The 17,625-nt window shown below is 39.1% G+C and overlaps 2 non-coding genes across 2 annotated transcripts; both read right to left on the reverse strand.

The window, feature by feature from the left end:
- Nucleotides 1-11,932: 11,932 nt before the first annotated feature.
- On the reverse strand, nucleotides 11,933-12,037 carry LOC123458956. The gene has a single exon (XR_006635889.1). It is a non-coding gene; the product is annotated as a U6 spliceosomal RNA (small nuclear RNA).
- A 2,870-nt stretch (nucleotides 12,038-14,907) lies between these two features.
- Nucleotides 14,908-15,014, reverse strand: LOC123459010. Its single transcript, XR_006635942.1, has one exon. It is a non-coding gene; the product is annotated as a U6 spliceosomal RNA (small nuclear RNA).
- Between the last annotated feature and the right edge of the window lie 2,611 nt (nucleotides 15,015-17,625).

Consider the following 17,625-nt stretch of genomic DNA (forward strand, 5'->3'; position numbering starts at 1 on the left):
TGCCTAGTTTGGATTTGGGTTTTGACAAATTGTGTTTTCAGCTACTGTGGGAATGTGGCAGGAGCACAGGGAGGACAGGGACCACTCAGCCAGATTCCTGGACTCACCTTACTTTAGAATATTTTGGCAAAGCCAGTATCTAGACTCCACATAGATTACAGCCAATATTATAACATTATTAGAATCCATATGATAGCAACCAATTTGTGTGGGGCAGGCAGAGGTCAATGTTGGTGTTTGAACTGATTACTGTCCACCTTCTGCTTTGAGACATGGTCTTGTATTGGACATAAAGCTCATCAATTCAGCCAGACTAAATAGCCAGCCAACCCTAGGCACCTTCCTTTCCTACCTTCCCAGCCATATCTGGCTTTTTACATGGGCAATGGGATCCAAACTTAAGTTTGCATGCTTGTGCACAAGCACTTCACTGAGCCGTCTACCCAGCCGTGTGTGTGTGTGTGTGTGGGTATGAAGCCAGAGGACAACCTTGGGTGTCACTGCTCAGGGATCATCTACCTTTTTTGAGACAACATCTCTCACTGATCTAGAGCTTGCCAAATAGTCTAGACTGGGCTAGTACATAAGCTCCAGAGATCCTCCTCAGTGCTGGGATTACAGTGTATTCCACCATGTCTAGATTTTTCTCTTTTTTTCTTTCTTTGAACATGGGTTCCAGGGATTAAACTCAGGTTATTATGCTTGCAAGGCAAACACTTTATTGACTGAGCTATCTCCAGAGTCTCCTGAGCAATTATTTAAAAAAAATATTATCTCACACTTCAATAGAGGATGTTTAAAACTCAAATTTGGTTTGGTAACAATGGGGTTAATGGATATGTTATAAGAAATTTTTTCATCAAACAGCTTTGCATCGGGCTGGTGAGATGACTCAGCCATTAAGGCACTTGCTTATAAAGCCTAACAACCCAGATTTGATTCCCCAGTACGTATATAAAGCCAGAAGCACAAGGTAGCATGTGCATCTGGAGTTCATTTGCAATGGCTAGGGGCCCTGGTCCACCTATTCTCTTTCTCTTGTGTGCGTGTGTGTGTGTGTGTGTGTGTGTGTGTGTAAAATATTTTTTGAAAAGAGCTTTGCATGGAAAGAGTAGAAAATAACTAGTTGTCTGTTACTAATTGTTCTGACATTAGTTATGCTATGGGGAGATGGGCCATGGCATTGGGTAAGAACTAAATACTGAAAGAAGGTCTAGTTCGAACATGTCTGAAAGAATAAATCTACATTTCATTAACGATATGCATCTAGGGTAGTTAGATTGATCTAAATATACTGACTGACCAGTTCACAAATCTTGAAAGTTCACTTCAAATTTGAAAGAGGTTAAGAAAAAGTTATGTCCCCTTTACACACTTCCAGATCAACACTTGAGTTTACATTCCCTACATTGATCACCATCAAGGCCATCACACACCTGCAGGCAATGGGGCCTCAGAGCCACTGCCTTTCCTGAACATTCTCACTCTTTCATAGTTACCTTTTGTTTTGATTACATTCCTTTCTGGATTCTGGGTTCAGTGACAGCTAATTCAGCTGCACAGAGAAAATCTTTGGTGTTCAATGAAGCTGATGTCACTCTGAGTTTGGAGTTGCAGCTAACACAGTCAACAAGACTTGGCAGCCATTGATTATCTGTGCTGGAGAGCACAGACCCATGGTGCTGTCTCAAACATCATGCTGCTTTCATTACTTCTGTAAAGGGTTAGTCTCCATAACATGGCAACATCTGTTTCTGTCAAGAATTTGCGCCTTACTCAAATGTCCCCCAAATATGTTGGAAGCAGCCAGTAGGGATCCAGCTTCCCCTGACACCAAAGCTCTCATTTTTTTTAATCAGTTTTTTATATGTTTGGTCTAATGTATCATTTGAAGTGACCAAGCCAATTTCAGAGACCTTACAAAATTTCAAGTATTTTGAATAAATATATGATCAATTCTCTCCCATTTAGATGTCCTTTTTCCAAAAAATTAGAAACATTCTTATGACATTAATAGGAAAAGCAATTTCACTAAATGGGAATATTTGTCAAATTATGCCCCTTCACAAATACAGCACTCAGACTAACATATACTCTTGTCTTGACTAGGACCCTTTGAATCATGTAGAAGGAATCTTCATAGTGTGCATCATTCTATACACATTGTGGCAAGATCATGCTAATTGACAATTTATAATGAATGAATCAACTGAATACTATAATGTATCTATGAAAGGTGGATTGCAACCAAACACCTGCCCATTAGAATTTTTAATCAAGCTGAATGAAGCATTTTATGTTTTTATGATGACTATTAAATTATCCTTTCAGCTTATTTTGGATGAAAATTGAACCTTACATGAAAAATAATAGAATAGTTTTTCATAAAATATACCTCTGAGCATGAGAAAAGTGTTAATTGTAAATTAGCTGTCATTCACACCTAATATTTATCTGAACATAAACCTTAGCAGCCAGCCTCAAAGATAATGCTAATTTGTCTGTAGCCAAGAATAGTTTGTGCTACAAAGCCTGTCACTTCTGGCTTAAAAATATTCCCTAGAATGTAATATTTCATTTACTTGACATACATAGGAGTGCAAAAATATGTACCTTTTAATATTTATAACAACAACAAAAAATCCTTTAGTTCTGATATCTTGGCAAAAACAAGGCATAAAAGGTATAGCTTTTGGATAAATGAATGTTAAGTATATTTTCATAATTAAAACAAAATTCTGACATTGAACTAGAAAGTATTAAGCTGATCTCTCTCTCTCTCTCTCTCTCTCTCTCACACACACACACACACACACACACACACACAAATACACATACAATCTCTCTTGCTTATTTGCTTGATAGCTGCATTGTGAATGTGTGCATGCATTTGTGTGAGTGTATTTGTGTGTGTGTGCATGTACAGGTAAGGGGTTGATGTGGGTGGTCTCTAAAATTTTATACCTTGTTTTGAGACAGAGACTCTCACTGAACCCAGAGCCCACTGCATCAGCTAGTTGAGCTGGCCAGTGAGCCCCCTGTCCTCCCTGTCGTCACCTTCCCAGCATTGGGATTGCAGGTATGTGCCATCATATCCAGCTTTTGCTGGTCCAGTGTTTATGGTGGTAATATCTCAAACAATTGCAGCTGAGCCAGCATACTCTCCAACCTGAAATTTCCATTTCTTTCCATGCCATATTCTTCTTCTCACACCAGTCCATTTTCTTCTAAATTCAACCCTACTCACATTCCTAGGACATGTGCAGAACACAAGAGTCTTTCACAAAAAGTACTTATAGTCCAAACAAAGGTCTTTCTTCTTCTCATAAGCCATGCCTACACAGTCCATAGTTCTTTCTACATTTAGATCTCTGAATCTCTGACCAGAATGGCCTATTGCAGTCTGCTTACAGCACTGCAAGATATCTCTTAAGCCAAGATTTCAAATACTTCTAGATTCCTACTGCAAATCAGTTCCAAAAGGCTAAAAGCCACACAGTCAGGTTTCTTGCATCAATGACGCTACTCCACAGGCACCAATTTTCTGTTGTGGTTATCTTCTCATTGCTGGGGTAAGGCACCTAACCAAAAGAAGCTAACGAGAGAAAGGGGTATTTATTTATTTATTTACTTATTTATTTATTTATTTATTTATGAGAGAGAGAGCGAGAGAAAGAATGGGCATGCCAAGGCTTCTAGCCATTGCAAGTGAACTCCAGATGCATGCACCACCTGGTGCATCTGGCTTTCCATGGGTTCTGGAGAATCAAACAGGTCCCTCAGCTTTGCCAGCAAGTGCCTTAACTTCTAAGCCATCTCTCCGGTCTGCTTTATTTATTTTTTTTAATTTGGCTTATAGTCATGACTGTAGGTAAAAGCCTAGCATGAGTAAAGTCTGGACAGCATGTCCACCATAGCAAGTGGAAAACAGCAGCAGAAGAGTGAGAGGAGCTCTGGCAAGCAGAATCTTACTACAACATTCCTAAACCTCCTCCCACCCCAGCAACACCCCTCATTCAGCAAGGCTCCAGCTCAGGACCAATCATTCAGAACATATGAGTTGAAGGGACACATCTGATTCAAGCCACCATAGGAGCTATAGTGTGGCTCACTCAGGTGGCTTTGGTATGCAAATGGAAGCACTTGGACAGCAGAGAAATAGGTCAAAATACTGGACCTGTCACTATTTTTTCCTTGCAATACTGAATCTGCTACTAATACATGTACCTCACAGAAGCCAAATAAAGGACTTGCCTAGCTGACAGATTGGCCAAGTGAATAGCTTACAAATATTCCTTTTATTTCTCAAAGTTTGTAGTTTTCAGGAAAAGTGATATTGACAAGGGAATGTGTGGTGATTCACCTCAAAAAATCTTGAAAGTCCCAGGTGCCTTTTTAGAGTCACAGTTAATGTTAATATTTTAAAGGCAGTGAGCAATGTGGATTTTGTTTAGTATTCCCTATCTTTTTTTGTAATCACAGCTGTGTTACTAGTACCACTTAGTAACATGCTTGGACTACTGCCCTATAGAAGCATTACAATTATTGCCACCTATATTAATTTTCCAGAATTTCTACAATACAATAAACAGTATGGCTTAACATCATCCAGGGTTGTTCTTTCAAGGTTCTAGATGCAGAAGTGGAAACTCAAGGTCAAGACAAGGTTGGTTCTTTCTTGGCATTACAAAGGGAAAAAAAAAAAAAATCCCTTCCATGCCTTTATCCTGGCTTTTGGTAGAGCTGGAAATTCTTATTTACTTATTTATTTATTTGAGAGAAAGAGAAAGAATGGGCACGCCATGGCCTCCAGCCACTGCAAACGAACTCCAGACACATGCACCTCCTTGTGCATCTGGTTTATGTGGGTCCTAGGAATTAAACTGGGGTCCTTTGGTTTTTCAGATAAGCACATTAACCAGTAAACTCTCTTCTCCAGCCCAAGAGCTGGCAATTCTTGATGATCATTCGCTTTCATCTACATGATTCCAATCTCCGACTTCATCAATTCATGGCTGCCTTTCTACAATGACATGTCTGTGTGAATATGATCACATTGTCTTCCTTTGGGGGTGTGTCTCTGTGCTTTTTGTACTCTTTTTTCTGGTAAGAACACAATTCAGGTTGGATCTGAGTGTCACCAAACTCTCTATAACCTCATCTGAATTCAACAGTTAAATTTGCAAGGATGCTACTTCTAAACAAAGTCACTTTGATGTTCTAGAAAGAACATGTGTTCAACCCCAAGGCATTACTCTTAAAATACCTAAACTAGACTTTCATGGTTATTCCTAGTCACATTAGAACTTCAGGGGTGAAATAAGACAAGATTTGGGGGACTCCAGTACTAGGGGAGACCTAGAAAACCCCCAGTGGGTGGATGCTAGGTTGCATATTTGAGAATCTACTGATTCGTACACACTTGGCACCACAGCTACTGTAAAAAAGCAGGAAACATCCTGGTCTCTTACACAGAGAAGAGCTGATGCCTGCCAAACTCCCACTCAGAAAGACTGAGTTCTGGTGGGTGGGACAGGTGGTGATCGGATCTTCCTTCACATCCAGTCCTCTCAGACAGGGGACTAACCCACAAAGCAGGTCTAAGCAAGCCTGACACAGACAGAGCAGGAAATCAGGGTCTATATCCTCACTAAGACTCATAATCACTGCTTACACTTACATTGCTGCTTGTTCTGGTGAGTAGCCCATTCCCCACATGCATGGGCCAGCGTAATTAAAGAAAATCAGTGAGATCTTAAAAGCAAGATAAACAAATTGAAGGTGAGTAAGTAAAGAGGATCTCAACAATCAGTTGATTAAGCTTATTGAAGGCATGACCAAATGCAAGAATTCTAAGAAGCATCAAGAAAATTAAGCCTTGACTTGAAAATGGAACTCAATCAAGGGATGGATATGATGCAAAAAAAATGCAACAGAAAAATTGAATAGAACTTTTAAAAGCTTCCCAGAAATCCTCAGTAACAGAGTAGATCAGGTACAGGACAGAACCTCAGAACTCAAAGACAAGAGAGAAGAAATTAACCAGGAGTCCAAAAGCTTTGATAAGTTAAAAAAAAAATGCAAATTGAATATGAGGAAACAGTGGGATACCCTAAAATGGCCAAATGTCTGGATCATAGGTATACAAGAAAAGGAGAAAATACAGGCCAAAGGCATTGAGAATATATTGAACAAAATTATTAAGAAAATTTTTCTATTTTTGCAAAAAAGAGAACCATCCAGACACAAGAAGCTCACAGAACACCAAACAGTCAGGATCAAAGAAGAAACTGTCCAAGGTGCATCATAGTTAAAACTCTAAATAACAAAAACAAAGAGAAAGTGCTAAAAACAGCAAGAGAAAAACAACTCATTACTTACAAAGGCAATCCCATCAGAGTTACCTCACATTTTTCAATGGAAACACTAAAAACCAAGAAGGTTTGGAATGGAGTACTTCAAAGTCTAAAAACCTATGACTTCCAACCAAACTACTATACCCACTGAAAGTATCCCTCATAATAGGAGAAAGGAAAATTTTCTATGATAAAAGCCAGCTTTATGAATTTGTGAGTCCAAATCCTATAGAAGACACTTCAGGGAATACTCTACACAGAAGATTCAACCATATCAAAAGCCTACAAGAGGGAGAATACAATAACCAGAACTAGAGTAGATGTTAAGATGTACAAAGCTCAAGAAAGCACCAAATCCCACAAAGTCTTCAGCATGCCAGATTAAATCTTACCTCACAGTTATAACTTTAAACATTAATGGACTCAACTCCCCAACCAAAAGACGCATTTAACCAGGTGTATCAGAAATGGATCCATCCATCTGCTGCCTTCAAGAAAGCCACCTTATCATTAAGAATAGACATATTCTCAGGATGAAAGGATATAATATAATTTCCCTAGCAAATGGGATAAGAAACAAGTGGAATGGCTATACTGCTATCTGACAAAATAGACTTCTTCAAGCCAAAAGTAATCAAAAAGTCAAAGAAGACCACTTTTTACTCAAGAGAATGAGCCAACAAGAGGATATCACCATCATAACTTCATATGCACCAAACAAAGGTTCACTACTTTTTATAAAATAAAACCTACTTGACAACAAATAAGAAATAAATCCCAATACCATCATAGTAGGAGACTTCAATACCTCATTATCATCAACAGGTAGATCATTCAAGCAGAAAATTAACAGGGAAATAACAGAGCTTAATAACACCAGAGATCAATTAGCCCCAACAGACATATACAGAACATTCCTTCCAAATGCAACAGAATACACATCCTTCTTGGCAGCTCACAAAATATTCTCCAAAATAGGTCATATATTAGAGCATAACAACAAGGAAAAACAACAGAAAGTACACCATCTCCTGGAGACTGAACAACATGCTATTAAACAAAGAATGGGTCTGGAGAGGTGGCTTAGTGGTTAAGCAATTGCCTGTGAAGCCTAAGGACCCTGGTTCGAGGCTCGATTCCCCAGGACCCACATTAGCCAGATGGATAAGGGGGCGCATGCATCTGGAGTTCATTTGCAGTGGCTGGTGGCCCTGATGCACCCATTCTCTCTCTCTCTTTCTGCCTCTTTCTCTCTGTCTGTTGCTCTCAAATAAATAAATAAATAAAAATAAACAAAAAAAAAAAAACAAAAACAAAGAATAAGTCATGGAAGAAATCAAAAAGGAAATTGTAACATTTATAGAACTGAATAATGAAAATACAACACACCAAATCACATGTGACATAATGACAGCAGTCCTATGCAGAAAATTTATACCATTAAATGAGTTCATAACCAAGACAATCACCTAACCACTCACCTAAAGGGTGGGTGTAGTAGAGCATGCCTTTAATCCCAGTTCCCAGTACTCAGGACGCAGAGGCAGGATTGCTGTGAGTTGGAGGCCACCCTGAGTCTACATAGTGAATTCCTCAAAAAAAAAATTCACACAAGTAAATAATTCAATGATTTTCTTTTAGTAATTTTACTAAAAGTTTAAAGTAAGTACCATAATAAATAAGCTTTTTAAAGTTTTTCTTTATTTTTAAGGTTCTTCCTTCTATTTTATTGATAATTTTCATATGTGTATATAATACATGTAGGTCATAATCTCTCATTACTTTCTCTGGTCTTCCCTTCCCTATCTCCTTTCCACTAAAACCCCTCTTTTTATAAAATAAAATATTTTTTAATTTGCATAATTTCCTCCCACAACCTTCCTTTGTCCTTTCTTGTTTCTTATTAGTCCTTCTTCTATATTAATGTCTTTTTACTTTTTATTTTTGCTCTCCTTGGTCACCCACCACAACCTGTTGTTAGGCCCAATATATCATGCAGCTCTTGTGCAAGTAACAACAGCCACTGTGAGGTGATGAAGACCATGACCAGTTCATGTATGGGAGACAGAGTTCCAAACAAACCCTTTCTTCTTTCCTCTTCTACTTTGATCCACTCTTTCTTTCATTAACCCCTCCTCCACCTTCCATGACAGAATGGTGATGGACCCAATCTTGTGTAGGTCTTGTATGGTAATGAAGCCAGTCTGAGGCAAGGAATACATCAGCCACTTCATGTCCACAACACAGCACTCCACAGCACTCCTCCCCATCCTCTGACTCTCACATTCTTTCTGTCTCACTCTTCCACAGGGTTCCCTGAGCCCTGGGAGAGAAGGGATGAAAATCAGTTTGGGAACATTTCCATTCCTACATCCTATAAAAAGTGGCACATGCATCTGGAGTTTGTTTGCAGTGGCTAGAAGCCCTGGAGTGCCCATTCTCTCTCTGTCTGTCTTGCTCTGCTCTTCTTGCAAATAAATAAATAAAAATAATTTAAAAACATTGTTTTGGCCACTATACGTATTCTGAAATTTCATGGAAACTTTCAGATTTGCTTGCTAATTCCTACAAAAGCACATTGGAATTTTGCTAAGACCTACATTCAATCAGTAGATCTTTTTGGTTAGAACTTTCATCTAAAAAACATGGATTCTTCCAATCCATGAGCCAGATGTCTGCACATTTGTTTTGCTCTCTCCTGTCATTCCATCAACAAAGATACATAGTTTTCAGTGTACAAGACTTGCACTTGTTCTGTTTAAATCTATTTCTAAATTTTATTCATTTTAATGCAGTTATGAGTCAAATAAAATGCTTTCTTTTCCTTTTTTTTTTTTTTTTTTTTTTTTTGAGGTAGGGTCTCACTCTAGTCCAGGCTGACCTGGAATTCACTATATAATCTAGGGCTAGCCTTGAAGTCACAGAAATCCTCCTATCTTGTCCTCCCAAGTGCTGGGATTAAAGGTTTGCATTACTATTCCCTATTTGGAAGAAAAAATAACTACTCAATATCTCTGCATACAAGCCAGGTGCATAGTGGCACACACCTTTAATCCTAATACTCAGGGGGCTGATGTAGGAGGATCGCCATGAGTTCAAACCACCATGAGACTACATAGTTAATTCCAGGTCAGCCTAAACTAGAGTGAAACCCTACCTCAAAAAATTTTTTTAAATCTACATAATAATTAATTGTTAGCTTCATATTACTTTGATAAAACACCTGAAATACTCAAGAGGAAAATTTCATTTTAACTTATGGTTTCAGAGATCCATGGCAGGTTGGCCCTTCGGCTTTGTTTCTGTTGTGGCGCAGAAGCACCTCATGGCACAGCTCATGATGGTAACAAGAAGATACCCTTCATAGTGACCAGGAAGCAAAAAAAGACAGTCCCAAAATTTCCTTCAAAGGCACAATCTCCAGAGACATGACATTCTTCCCCAATCATCATTTTTGTTTTGGCGCATGTGTGCTGTGTGCATGTTATGTGGGTACATGTATACATATGCATGTGGAAGTTAGAGGACAACCTCCACTGTCATACTGAGAAATGCCCTCCCCTTCGCCTGTTACAAGGTCTCTCATTGGCCTGGAGCTCACCAGTTAGACCAGACTGGGTGGCTAGTGATCTCTAAGGCTCCTTCTGCCTCTTCAGTGCTGGGATTACAGATATGCAGCACCATGCATGGCATTTTTCTATGGATAGTAGGAACTGAATCCAGGTCCTCAGGCTTGCAAGGTAAGAACTTCACCTACTAAGCTATGTCCTCAGCCTGGCTTCATCACTTAAGGGTTTTACCATCAGCTCCCAAAAGTACAGGGAATTCTAAACCAAGCCTAAGGCCCGTGGAGCACATTTCATATTCAAATTCCAGCATTAAGGCATTGACACCACTGGAATAATAGATATCATTTGAATGACACAATGAGTTTTCAATTTCAAAGACAACTTTGCTACACTGAAAATATACACTAAGAGGGCTGCGGGGGGGGGGGAAAAAAAGGTGAGGAAACCAGCAGGATGCACAATGGTGGTATTGAGTCTATGGGGCTGCCAGTGGTTAAAGATTATAGAGTGTATACGGATAAATTGTTGATTAAGTAAACATGAAAGTGAGGAAAACAGTGGAGTCAGGTACATCTCCTTGGAGATGTATCTGCCAAGACAGCAGGCATCTGCCATTGAAACTGAGTGGTGCCCAGTCTGGGGAGGATGAGAGAGGGGGTTTGAGCCTTTCATACTATCATCTGATTTATAGTTGATGGTGCTATTCCCTGGAAAACCTGATCTGTACATTGTGAAGACGTGTTTGGTAAAATGTTCGCTAAATTTAGGAGAAGGGATATTTGAGATGACATTTTCTTTAAAACAAAGCCCAAAACAGTTCCGGGGGGGGGGGATTTTAAAATGTCTCTTTTAATCTTGATTTTTTTTTTCTTTGTTACATTGCAAACTAGTCACTTACTCATGCTTGTCTGCATGACCACGTGGGAGAATTCTTCAACTCAAGGCAAGGTTTTAATCTTTAAAACATAGACTGAGCACTTGTCCATCTGAAAATAGCTCTGCACATGCAAGTTTTTCTTTTTCAAATTATATTGCCATCAATACAATGAGAAAATCTTATGTTACTGAAGCTAAAGAAATAAATACCAGCCCTAAAAGTATGAATAGGTAAAAGTAGATAAATAGTAAAATGGCTTCACATTTAAATTCAGGTAGAAAAGGCATGAATGCCTATCAGTAGGAAATAGTGATTAGGATTATCTATAAAATATTTAGTTAAATGCTTATTTTTTAAAACCTATCAAATCAAACACCTAGACTTTTCATTTAATGATAAACAACTTAGTAGCAGAATTTTCATTTTATATCTAGATTACTTTTGTACTACAAAAGTCCCATATATCTTGTGTCTGGATCACAAACTAAAATAATACATTTATGCTTTGATTCAGATTGTTGAGTAAAAGAAAAGCATCAAATATAAGTTCATTTCCCAAAGAAAACCATGTGTTTAAATATGAATTTAAAAAATATTATAATTTCCAATTAGAACAAAAGTTGTCTGACCCAGACAGAACCAAACCAAAACCCACATCTGAAGGTAGCTTCCTCTGAAGAGTGTGTCACTGAAAATGATTCAAACTCCTACAGGTCAGACGGCTCGTGCCTCGGTGACGACATCCCATTGTCTTTGAGAAAGGGTGATGATGGGAATCAGAACTCAATTTCTAAGTAATGATATTAGAAAATATTAGTAATTTTTGTGTAAACTAGTCGTGTATAAAGTGACACAAGGACTGGAGAGATGGCTTAGCAGTTAAGGCACTTGCCTGCAAAGCCTAAGGGTCCAGGTTCGATATCCCAGTGCCCACATAAGCCAGATGCATAAGGTAGCACATGCATCTGGAGCCCTGGTACACCCATTCTATCTGCCTTTCTCTCTCTCTCTCTCTCTCTCTCTCTCTCTCTCTCTCTCTCTGTTTCTGCTTCTCTCTCTCATATAAATAAAGATTGATGAAAAAGGCTTAAAAATAAAATGAAAAAAGCTTTATTTTTTTATTTTCTTTTAAAAATATGGAACGCTTCACGAATTTGCGTGTCATCCTTGCGCAGGGGCCATGCTAATCTTCTCTGTATCATTCCAATTTTAGTATATGTGCTGCCGAAAAAATCTTTAGCTGAAGAGAAAATTCTTAGAAACATGATTAAAGCCATTGAGATTTATGTCCCTAGACTTTGGAAGGAAACTTTCTCTGAAGCTGTGGTTGTGAATGGACAAATAAGTATAGGAACGTTAAGAGAGTGGAATGATATTTCTCAGGAGAATGCATATTTGAAATTCTCTTGAGACACTCTCAAAATGACAATAATACCTACAATATTGATTTATATCTATATTGTTTAATTCAGTAAATGGCTTTTCTGAATCTCAATTTTAATTTTCCTTGTGCATTAGGAAATGTGCAAATTTGAATCCTGTATTTTATTGATGTTTTGTGACTGTATGTGTATATGTGTGTTCATATGTATATATGTGTACACATATTGATTTTTTGTGGGTATATGTGTGTGTGTGTGTAGATGTGTATATGAAGCTGGAGATAAATATTGGGTTTATTCCTCAATTGCTCTCTGTCTTATTTTTAAAGTATTTTTATTTATTTATTGTGAGAGAGAAGGAGAGGGAGAAAGTGAGAGAATATGTATGTATAGGCATTCCAGGGCCTCTTTTTACTACCATTAAACTCCAAGCTCATGTACCATGTTGTGCATCTGGATTTATGTGAGTACCAGCTTGTCTTTGGAGACAAGATGTTCACTTCGCCTAGAGCTTGCCACTTTGACTAGACAAGCTAGCCAGCCAGCTCCAGGGAGCCTCATCTTCATCACTCTATCAATGGCGTGACAGGTGTTCACAGCCACACTCTGCTTTCTCATGCATGCAGGAGATCTAAACTCAGAAACTCATGCTTGCAGTGCAAGTGTGTTAGCCACTGAACCATCTCCGTCATCACAATCCTGCATCTTAACCATTCTAAGAAATACATGTGTTGGTCAGGTATGACTCAGGCTAAAGCAGGCCAAGTGGAGATGCTGAGCTAGTGCACAAAGGATTTAGGATCAATGATGCCTATTCTGTGAAGAGTCAGGCAGGTGACAATAAATACAGGGCACATGAGAGTTCCGGGCCTCTGGGGTCACTGGGTGGATATAGTCATATGTCTTTGTGAGTTTCTCATCTAGGGATACTCAGGGCTCCAGTGGCCTCATGTAATAGGAAGAGGTGGAATCACTAGTTCTTCGTTCCTTTGCTTCTGTATCACTGAGATGAGCAGTCGCTTCACTGCCTGATTCTGACTGTACTCTCCATACCCCTGTGATGGGTCATTTCTACTGTCAACGTGAATATATCGGAAATCAAGAGTCAGGCTTCTTAAGAAGGTGTGTGAGGGTGTTTCCAGAAAGACTAATTGAGAAGAGGAAAGATCATCTCCCCAAAAGGTCAACTCTTCTTGTGAGATATACACATATATATCTCATGTACATATATACATAGTATGAAAATATATGTATGTATATTTTCTGCATATATATATGTATGTATATATACAGTACGTATGTGCGATGTATGAATGTACGCATGCATGCTGGGCTGCCCTTTCTCCTTGCAGGGAGTGTATCTATGCTGCCTCTGCTATCTTTCACTGACATTGGAACCCAGCTTCCTCAGTCTTCCATGTGATCTCAGCTCTCCAGGAATCCCTCAGGCCTTCAGAACGAGATTGGGACTACTGGGGCATCCATCCCTGTGGACCAAGCTACTACCAGGTTCTCCTTTTCAGCATAAAGACAACCTCTGTGGTTGGGCTGTCCAGCCCATATCATGTATGCCAATCTAATAAATCCCCTGAGGAGTATATTTATCAGTGTGTTGTAATATCATTCTGTTCTGTCATTTCTTTTCCCCTAGAGAACACTGACTAGTAACAGTCCAAGAACACAAATGTTTTACTGGCCTTATATGCTGCTCTATAGAAAGGTTCAGCAAATAAATTTATTGAGATTTGCATGGTTCTCTCACACTACATGTTAATTTGTATTTGTATCTTGATTATAGAACCTCTTTGCAACCTAGTTGTGAAAACTCTGGGACATCTGGATCGTCAGGTGGTCCTAGCCTCCACGAATGTGGCTTCCAGTTAGGGTGTGTCAGTCACATGTGCTCTTTGAGCATCAGCTTCGAGCTTAGCTCCTGCTCTAGGCTCCGGTGCTAAGGAACCTCACACCTCTACTGGGGACACATGAGCTCCTACTCCCCAGGACTAGTCCAGAGCTTAGACTAGTCCACATTCTGGTTCTTACTGAGTCAAAAGGCTTTAGTTTGTATGTTTGTTTTGTAGACAGATTTACTTGCTTGATAATTTTCATTCATACATACTGTATTTTGATCATAATCCCCTCCCATTCCTTTCATTTGTCCCCTTTCCTCAAACCCCTTCCACTGAACCCCTTCTTCTTCCCAACAAGTCCCTCTCCCATTCTTATGTCTTTTGTTCCCCTTCTCCCTCATGCATAACGAAATGTTGATGGGTTCGATATTGCGCAGGTAATGACAGCTGCTGAGACATCATGAGTGCAAGGATCACCACTGAGCTTCCTTAGGAAACTGCTAATCTTACTTTCATTATTGTTCTTTCTGCTAAATATAGGTGTAGATTTCATGATGAGCAGAATTCTTTCAAACTCTAGCATTTTCTTTCTATGATGGCACGGCAGCCTGTGATTAAATTTCACAGTATGATAACCATTGTGGGAGTTGAGAGAACAGGGAGGATGTATGAGTGGAAAAGAAATGAGAACAGAAGAGATAGTAACCAAGGTGGGGGAGGGGAGGCTGGTAGGGGGGTGGGTGTTCTGAAGGTTGTTGATTGTTGGGAAGAGCCCAACTACATTCTAGTTAGTAGCAGCACCACTGGATACACCCCCAGCCCAATGTCAGCATTTACTATGTGGAAATCACCTCTTTCTTTTATCTCAGGAGATAACAGTTGTAAAACTTCATGAATTTGTGTGCCATCCTGGCACAGTGGCCATGCTAATCATCTCTGTATCATTCTAATTTTAGTATATGTGCTGCTGAAATGAGCACTACAGTTGTAAAACTAAACCTCCCTAACACAGTGTACAGGTCCTTTCAGAAATATCTCACCTTTTACTATCATCCTAAAGTTCAGGAAAGTTGCCCCCATTCCCTTATTCCCCACAAGGATGGACAGTAATAATTAGAAGATAAAAGGCAGAAGGCACTTCTTTTCTCCCCAGAGGCCAACTAACTTCCCTGTTTCTGCTAATGAGCAATCCATAGCTCAAGTCCAACACTAACAGCGAATGGTAAGATTGACCATTTATTTGACCCCCATATTGATCAGGGATTATAGTAGTTTCTCTCCTCACTTTACTGGACTAGAGGAGTGTCATTTCTCACTGACAGTCTGGGTATCAGTAGAATAAACCTTACATGATTTTCTTACTATCACTACTGATCCAGATATCGATTTAGCTCAGAAATAACAGGAACATTTGCCATTGTGTGCAGCTATGGATTTATGAAATCGCTTCCTTTGATATGCAGCCAGGCAAGAAGCAGCCTTCTGCTTCTCATCACGGGAAGTATGCCGTGGGTAATGGTGTTCTGAAAAGATACGGCTGTGTTTCCTGGATTTAGAACTCATTTTCACTGGAGCATAGAACAGCTCCTGTGATGGAAGGCAGGAACCATAAACTGTATTGAGCAGTCACTCTTTTGTAATGCCTTTAAGCAAAAGGCTCCATGTGAAGAATCCAGGACTGTGGGAAGTATAGCCAAAACATCTAAAATTCATATGGATTGAGGTGCAGCCAGGTGTGGATGTGCAAATGGACATCTCTTTGTTGGATTTCTGGGAATTTGTGGCAGGAGCTTAAACTTGCTATCACCAGTAACACATTAGTAGTGCATTCATCAAGGATCTTTGCTTCTTTCTTTGGAACTGGGTATCCTAACATGTGGATGAAAGTCTCCTGCTACATGGGTCCCTACATTGATTTATTATTAATCACTAAAGTCCAGAGTTTACTCCTAATGTTGAAATGCGCAATGACATGTGTCCACCATTACAGTACCAGAGAGAAAGTCACTAGATCCACTCATCCTCCCCTCCCTGCAACCTATGGCACGATAACCACTGGCTTCCTTACTGTCTCCATAATTTTACCTTTTCCAGAATGTCATACACTTGGAATTAGATTTCTCACTGGCTTCTTTCACTTAGTAGTACATATTAATCTCCTAAAAGTTTTCTTCTGTGCTGACTAGCTCATTTCTGTTTACTGTGACCTTATATTCCATTGACTCATTTCTACCATATTTCCATTTGGCTATGGAAGGACATGTTGTCACTTGCAAATATTGGCAGTTACAACTAATGCTGCCATAAATATCTGTGTGTAGGTCTTTGTATTGGCAGAAGTTTTCAGCTCCTTTGAGTAAGTACCAAGTAGAACTGATCACATGGTTGCATATGTTGGAGTATGGGCAGTTTTAGAAGAAGCTTTTCAACTGTCTTTCCAAGTATGTATCATTTTTCATTCTCTTCAGCAACAAATGAAAATTTCTTTGGACCTGCATTCTCCAGCCTTTGATATTATTAGTTTTTTTTGGATCTTGATAATTTTAAACAGATAAGTATTTTCTGTTTGATTTGCATTTCTCTGATGGCAGAGCATGAGCATCTTTTTCGATACTTATTTGCCATTTGTATAAGTTCTTGGGTGAGGGATTGGCACATCTGTGATGGTTAAGTTCTATTGTTATCTTGATCATATTAGGAACCAAGAGACACACCTCAGCCACACTACCACTGTCATCAGTAGGCACTGTGAAGCACCAGCTACTCAGAAGGGTAGAGTGCCCAGGACTCTTGGAGGGTAAATTATAAGTCTCCTTTAGTGTTGAGCTCTCTGCACAATCTGATTTTGATAAGTTTTGGGTCACCTCAGTGTCAACTATCATCTCCCTGAAGGAGGGTCTAAGGCCAGTGGTGAGAGCAGTACTCATGTTTAATTTGCCTCTCCTAACATAATGTTTCCTGGGATATGGCAGATGTGAGAGAGATGGCTAGTCTTAGACAAGGCAGATGGCTTTCTTTTCTGGTTGAATTGATGGGTTTGGGGTCTACATTAGAGCTACTTAGAAGAAATTCCACATAAAAAATTTCAAAGCATGATTATGAGAAATATTTATAATAAACTTTAAAAGGACATAAGTAGTGCTAAAGAGAAGGTTTAACAATTAAGGCACTTGCCTGTGAAACTTAAGGACCCAGGATCCATTCCTCAGTACTCATGTAAGCCAGATGCACAGATGGTGCTTGTGTCTGGAGTTTGTTTGCAGTGGCTAAAGGCCCTGGCATGCCCATTCTCTCTCTCTTTTTCTCTCTCTCTCTCTCATGAAGAAATGAATAAAATATTTTTTAAAATACATAAATAAACACCTGAATGAAATCCAAGAAACCTCAAACACTCAATTGAAAGAAGTCAATAGATAAATGAATGAATTCAAAAGGAATAGAAGCAAATGCTTGAATTCATCTAAGAGAACACAAATAAATAACTAAATGAAATAACATAGTCAAATCAAGATAGGAAAATTAAACTAAATAAAGAGATAGAAATGCTGACAAAAAACAAAATGGAAATAAAAAGTGACTTAACACATATAA

Source organism: Jaculus jaculus, chromosome 2 (assembly GCF_020740685.1).
Source record: "Jaculus jaculus isolate mJacJac1 chromosome 2, mJacJac1.mat.Y.cur, whole genome shotgun sequence".
NCBI classification, from domain to species: Eukaryota; Metazoa; Chordata; class Mammalia; order Rodentia; family Dipodidae; genus Jaculus; species Jaculus jaculus.